General features: G+C 43.7%; 1 non-coding gene across 1 annotated transcript; it reads left to right on the top strand.

Moving 5' to 3' along the window:
* The first annotated feature begins 451 nt into the window (after positions 1-451).
* On the top strand, positions 452-615 carry LOC147572969 (U1 spliceosomal RNA). Its single transcript, XR_015245724.1, has one exon. It is a non-coding gene; the product is annotated as a U1 spliceosomal RNA (small nuclear RNA).
* Positions 616-6,759: the final 6,144 nt, after the last annotated feature.

Here is a 6,759-nt window from a genome sequence, read left to right on the forward strand (position 1 = left end):
TCACGTGGTTTACCGGGCTGGGACAGTTCAGAAACTCTCAAGCCAAACGCTGACATAAATACCGAGCCTGGTCTGGTGATACTCCTGGGGAATAAGCCAAGGGGAAAAGCTCTGAAGCCATACTCCATTTTACCCAGGCTGTGATGGATTCTACTGGAGGAAAGGATAATTAAGAACCAGCCACTGTGAGGATAAGCTTACGGTGAGAAATGTCAAAATCCCGGGGCGGGGCGGGCGGGGTGGGGCGCAATTCGGATTGAAACTCAGAGAGCACAACAAGCAGAAGGTGACAACGATCTGAAAGACATCAAATGAGTTTTAAAAACGAATATAGGCTGGCTGGCTCAGGCAAAAGAGCATGTAACTCTTGATCTCAGGGTCGCGAACTCGAGCCCCACGTTGGGTGTAGAGATTAAATTAAAAAAAAAAAAAAAAGAGAGAGAGAATATATATACTTACCTGGCAGGGGAGATACCATGATCACGAAGGTCGTTTTCCCAGGGTTAGGCTTATCCATTGCACTCTGGACGTGCTGACCTTTGTGATTTCCCCAAATGTGGGAAACTTGACTGCATAATTTGTGGCAGTGGCTGACTATGATCGCGTTTTTCCCTGTAGGAAAAAAAAATGAATATAAAAAGTGTTGGCCTTTGGAGGGAAGGAGAGACTGGGTGTGAGCACGAGGGAGACTTCCGTGGATTCTAGAATGTTCTGAGTTCTGACCCTAGTGCTGGTTCCAAGGCTTGGTTCACTTTTGGAAATTTGGTGAGGTATGCATCTATGATTAGTACATTTCTCCAGATGTATGTTATAATTCAATTAAAATGATTTAACAAATGATTGAAGGGAAAAATGCTAGGAATCAGAACTCTAAAGAATAAGACATCATTCATGGTGGGGAGGCAGGTGTGTAGAAGAATCAAGTAGAACTTTTATTATTTAAAAAAAAATTTTTTTTGCAATGTTTATTTTTAGGAGACAGAGAGAGACAGAGTATGAGTAGGAAGGGGCAGAGAGAGAGCGAGACACAGAATTCAAAGCAGGCTCTAGGCTCTGAGCTGTCAGCACAGCGGGGCTCGAACCCACAAACCGTGAGATCATGACCTGGACCGAAGTCGGACGCTCAACGGACTGAGCCACCCAGGCGCCCCTCAAGTAGAACTTCTAAAAATGAAACATGCGCTCCATGAAACAAAATTTTAAAAAGGAAATGAGCTGTATAACAGGTTAAAGTAGCTGAAATCAAAACAAGTAAGCTGGGAGACGTGTCTGAGGAACAGATTCTCTATGCCCAGAATGCACAGAAAACCAAAATGAGAGGAAATACAAAGGAGAAGTTAGAAGGCATAGAAGAGAGAATAACAAACGTCAACATAGGTCTAGTAGGATCCAATAAAGAGAGAGAAAGAATGGGGAAAGGACAATATTTAAAGACAGAATGACTGCTCAATTTTCAGAACTGACAAAAGATACAAGTTTAAAGACCCAAGAAGCATAAACCCTACCCGTGTTTAGAAAGGGTAAGTCTTCGGGGCACCTGGGTGGCTCAGTCAGTTGAGCGTCATGATTTCACCTGAGCGGCTCAAGTCATGATCTCACAGTTTGTGGGTTCGAGCCCCACGTCGGGCTCTGTGCTGATAGCTTAGAGCCTGGAGCCTGTTTCGGATTCTGTGTCTCCCTCTCTTTCTGCCCCTCCCCTGCTCGTGCTCTGTCTCTGTCTCTCTCTCAAAAAAAAAAAAAAAAAAAATAATAATAATAAGCATTAAAAAAAAAAAAAAGAGTAAGTCTTCATTTCAAAACCATCACGGTGAACATGCATAACAAAAGCAAAAAGGAAAAAAGAAGTTTAAAGCTACCAGTGGCACTACGAGGGCTGATTATCTGACCATAATAAGACTGATGGCAGAGGGGCGCCCGGCTGGTTCAGGCAGTAGAGCATGTGACTCTTGATCTCAGGGTTGTGAGTTTGAGCACCACACTGGGCACAGAGCTAACTTTAAAAAATAAAAAAAATGAGAAGGGTTCCAAGGTCCTTGTTTCGTTTGGGACTAATTTTTGGCTTTGTTGAATCAAAGATGCATGCCAGAAATCGACAACTTCTAAAATTTTGAAATAGAATTATTATTATAAGAAATGTTGGGGGAAGGAATAAAAGATACTAACCAATTTCCATGTGATGACATAAATAATTCAAATACGTCTGTAATCACAATAAATGAAAATAGACTAAGTTGCCAATTAAAGGGTTATATGATTATACACTATTCATAATATTTGACCATATGTTATTTACAAGAGGCTCACCTAAAAACATAAAGATTCAAAAAGACTAAATGTCAGGAGATGAGGGAAAAACATGTGAGGCAAGGTGCCTGGGTGGCTCGGTCGGTTAAGCGGCCAGCTCTTGATTTTGGCTCAGGTCATGATCCCAGGGTCATGGGATTGAGGCTTGTGTCAGGCTCCATACTGAGTATAGAGCCTACTTAAGATTCTTCTCTCCCTCTGCCCCTCTCTCTACCCTGCCCAGTTTCTCTCTCTCTCTCTCTCTCTCTCTCAAATAAATAAATTAATTAATTAAAACGTGAGGCAAAAGAAGATGACTACGGACCAATTCAAGCAGACTTTAAGGCGAAAACAGAAGAAAACAAAACACTGGTAGGCACAGAGGCTCACTACATAATGTTCAAAAGGATCAGTTAACCAAGACAAAAGAATTTAAACCTGTAGGCACATAACAACAGTCTCCAAATACAAAAGGCAAACATTCACAGAATTACAAACACACGTTGACAAATCCACAATCACGGTGAAATACATTAAAATACCTCTCCCACCAGTTGAGAGCTAGAGCAAGCAGGGAAGAATTAGTGTGGACATGGAAGATTTAAACCACCCTCACAGGGGCGCCTGGCCGGTTTTGTCAGAAGAGTGTGTGACTCTTGATCTTGGGGTTGTGGGTCTGGTGTAGAGATGACTTAGAAAAATAAAAAATCTAAAAAAAAATAAATAAATAAAAATAAACTACCCTCATAAAACTCCATGTGAGACAGAGAATACACACGGACTATTTTCAAAAAAAAGACCACATGCTAAGTCAACAAACAAGTCTTAATAAATACCAAAAATCACTATCGTGCATAGCATATTCTCTGACCACAATAGAATACAGTGGGAAATCAGCAAGACGGAACATAAGCAAATCCCCATGCATTCCAAACTTGAAAATACCTTTCTAAGTATTGACTGGTCAAAGAAGATACGAAAACACCATACGATAAAACAGAGAGGATATGCCTACAGGAATACTTAGGGCAAAATTTACAGCCTGAAGGGGCACCCCGGTGGCTCAGTTGGTTGAGCGTCCAACTCTTGATTTCCGATCAGGTCATGATCTCGCAGTCATGAGATAGAGCCCCGTGTCAGGTTCTGCGCTGACAGTGTGAGGCCTGCTTGGGGTTCTCTCTCCCCGTCTCTCTTCCCCTCCCCCACTTGTGCAGTATTTCTCAAAATAAATAAATAAACTTAAAAAAAAAGACTTTATCAGCAAGCAAAACAAACTCCCTTTGTGCTCTCAGGATGGGCAGACCTTAAATAAGAAAACAGTAAGATAATAACTCAGGTGAGAGAAGAGCCAGAGGGGGAAAAAAGTGGGGGGGCGGGGAAGGGGGGCTGCTGCTATTTCAAATAGAGCTGTTAGGGAGGGCTTCTCTGAGCAGAAGCCTAAAGGAGGCGAAGGTGGGCGTCCTGTGGGTATCAGGAGGACAGCAGGTGGAAAGGCCCGAAGGCTGGGGCATCAGACATACAGAGCCACGCAGCCACCTTGGCTGGACTGAGACCCATGGGAGAGGCAGGGAGGGGCCGGAAGGTGAGTAGGCCACAGTGAAAGGCTCTGGTTCCTACTCTGGAGGACGGAGGGTCTGAGCAGAGACCAGGGCATGCCTTGATTTTGGTTTTTGAGGAAAACACCACGACTGCTCCATGGCAAACAGACCAGACCAAGGAAACAGAGGTGAAGCATCCTTCTTACCCAAACATTCCCACCTCTTCTCTAATATATCTGAGATCTTTCTGAACAGTTTTTTGGGATATTTTGCAAAGTCTGCACATTTTTATTATTTTGTACATTTTTTTAAATGTTTGTTTATTTTAGAGAAAGACACAGCACAGAGTGCGAGCAGGGGAAAGCCAGAGAGAGAGGGAGACACAGAATCCGAAGCAGGCTCTAGGCTCTGAGCTGTCAGCACAGAGCCCAATGAGAGGCTTGAGCTCATAAGCCTCGAGATCATGACCTGAGCCAAAGTCAGACGCTCAATCGACCAAGCCACCCAGGTGCCCCCCCCTTTTTAATGTTTATTTATTTTTGAGAGAGAGAGAGAGAGAGAGAGAGAGAGAGAGACAGCGAGCACAAGCAGGGGAGAGGGAGACACAGAATCTGAAGCAGGTTCCAGGCTCTGAGCTGTCAGCACAGAGCCTGATGCGGGGCTCAAACTCTCAGAACCGGGAGATCATGACCCAAGCTGAAGTCAGACACTTAACAGGCTGAGCCACCCAGCCACCCATTTAATTTTTTTAATGTTTATTTATTTTAGAGAGAGAGAGACAGAGCACAGAGTAGGAGCAAGAAAAGGGTAGAGAGACAGGGAAAGTCTGCATGTTTTTAGTGCTAGCGAGCTACAGTTTTGGTTATAAACAAAGCATATTCAGTACTCTGTTTTCTTCTTTACTTTCATCATATATAGATGGGAGAATTCCATGAGTCAATTTCAATTTTTCTCATACTCCTATTCATTTGTATGGAAAGTCTCTGACCTACTGTAACATGCTTGTAACAGAAGCTTTGCAGTAGCTCAACACAGATGCTCACTGAGATTGACACAGGAGCGGACTGTACAGATTTGTAGAGTATCGGTATGCCTTTTCACAGAAATTGACTATTTAAATCACTGACCTTAATCTCAACCTAAAAATTACTCATATTCAGATCATCCTACATAGGTTAACCATATCACACCAACAAAACACCAACATTTCAGAACTTAAAAATAGCTGAGTACTGGGGTGCCCAGGTGGCTCAGTCGCTTGAGCATCTGACTTTGGCTCAGGTCATGATTGGCAGTTCGAGGGTGCAAGCCCCACGTCAGGCTCTGTGCTGGCAGCTCAGAGCCTGGAGCCTGCTTCGGATTCTGTGTCTCCCTCTTTTTCTGCCCCTTCCCCACTTGTGCTCTGTCTCTCAAAAATAAATTAAAAACGTTATTAAAAAAAAGTTACAAAAAATAGCTGAATGCTGCAAACTATCGCAACGACTATTATTCCTGTTTTACAGAGACCTGACAGTTGACACAATTCACTTGAGGTCACACAGCTAGTAGTAAGTGGCTTGGCCAGGATTAAACACAAGCAGTTTGAAATGCAATGCACAGGCCCCACCACATTAAAGGTTCCCAGAGAAACTGTTGGGCCTTTGGGGGACTTCCACCCCCAGGACCCACGGGGACTGGTAAAGACTGGGATATGCACTCTGTTGAAGGAGTTAGGGAGCAAATCAGGATCAAAGCTCATGAGGGCAACCTCAGGAGAGGCTGGGCATCTAACTTTGCCAGGGAGGCATTCGCCAAGGGTATGGAACTTTCTAGGATTGGTTTCAATCTCTGGATCCTGGGTGGAAGGCAGGCTTTGTGCAGGAGAGCCCAAAAGAAGGGAAAGGGTTTTTGCTAGTCGGAGCATGGCCAGACTGGCCCTGGATGCTGGCTGGGTAGAGTAAGGAGGATCAAGTCTGGAATCAGGGATGATCCATGGATGGTCCTCATACTGGAAGAGCCCCAGCCATCGGCCTTTCTGGAAGTCTTCCCTCTTTTTACTTCATTAATGATAAATTACACCCTTCTCCCTCATGTAGGGCCTTGTGGGATATGACAGATGACTCTTTTTTTATTTTTATTTTTTTTTTCAACGTTTATTTATTTTTGGGACAGAGAGAGACAGAGCATGAACGGGGGAGGGGCAGAGAGAGAGGGAGACACAGAATCAGAAACAGGCTCCAGGCTCTGAGCCATCGGCCCAGAGCCCGACGCGGGGCTCGAACTCACGGACCGCGAGATCGTGACCTGGCTAAAGTCGGACGCTTAACCGACTGCGCCACCCAGGCGCCCCAACAGATGACTCTTAATACGGGTTCCTGTCCCCCAGGATCTCACCTTGAAGCGACTTTGGACTGGGAGCCTTTGTAATAAAAAATGTAAGGCCATTCAAGAATAAATATTAAGGTCTCAAAAAACTGGAAGAAAATAAATAAGAATAAACAATAAGGTTTTCATTTAGTCAAGGGCACTTATGTTTTTAGAGTAATGGAGTTATGGGGCAGAGAGGTGGAGGGAGGGTCCAAGTTCAAAATGGGCAAGGAGAGAAGAAACCAAATTAGCCATAATGATGCTAGACACATAGGAGACAGGTGCTCAAAACAGATTATTGTGAACCAAGAATTTTACCAACATTTCTTCACCTAATCTTTACAACATTAAAGAGATAGGTGATATCCTCCCCTTTTACAGATGATAAAATTGAGACACTAAAGAGGTTAAGTAACTTGCTCGAAGTTACACAGCTAGTAAGAGGTGGAGCCCAAGTTACTTGGGGTCTATCCCATAGTAGAGTGGTTTTATCACTTGTAAATAAGAAGAGACGAAAACAGAAAATGACTTCAGAGCTGCTCTGTCAATCTCAGCACTGGGATAAAGTAGCAAAAATTGCTTAAATATAAAA

The sequence above is a fragment of the Puma concolor genome, chromosome E3 (genome assembly GCF_028749965.1).
Source record: "Puma concolor isolate L17-30 chromosome E3, mPumCon1.1.hap2, whole genome shotgun sequence".
Lineage (NCBI taxonomy): Eukaryota > Metazoa > Chordata > Mammalia > Carnivora > Felidae > Puma > Puma concolor.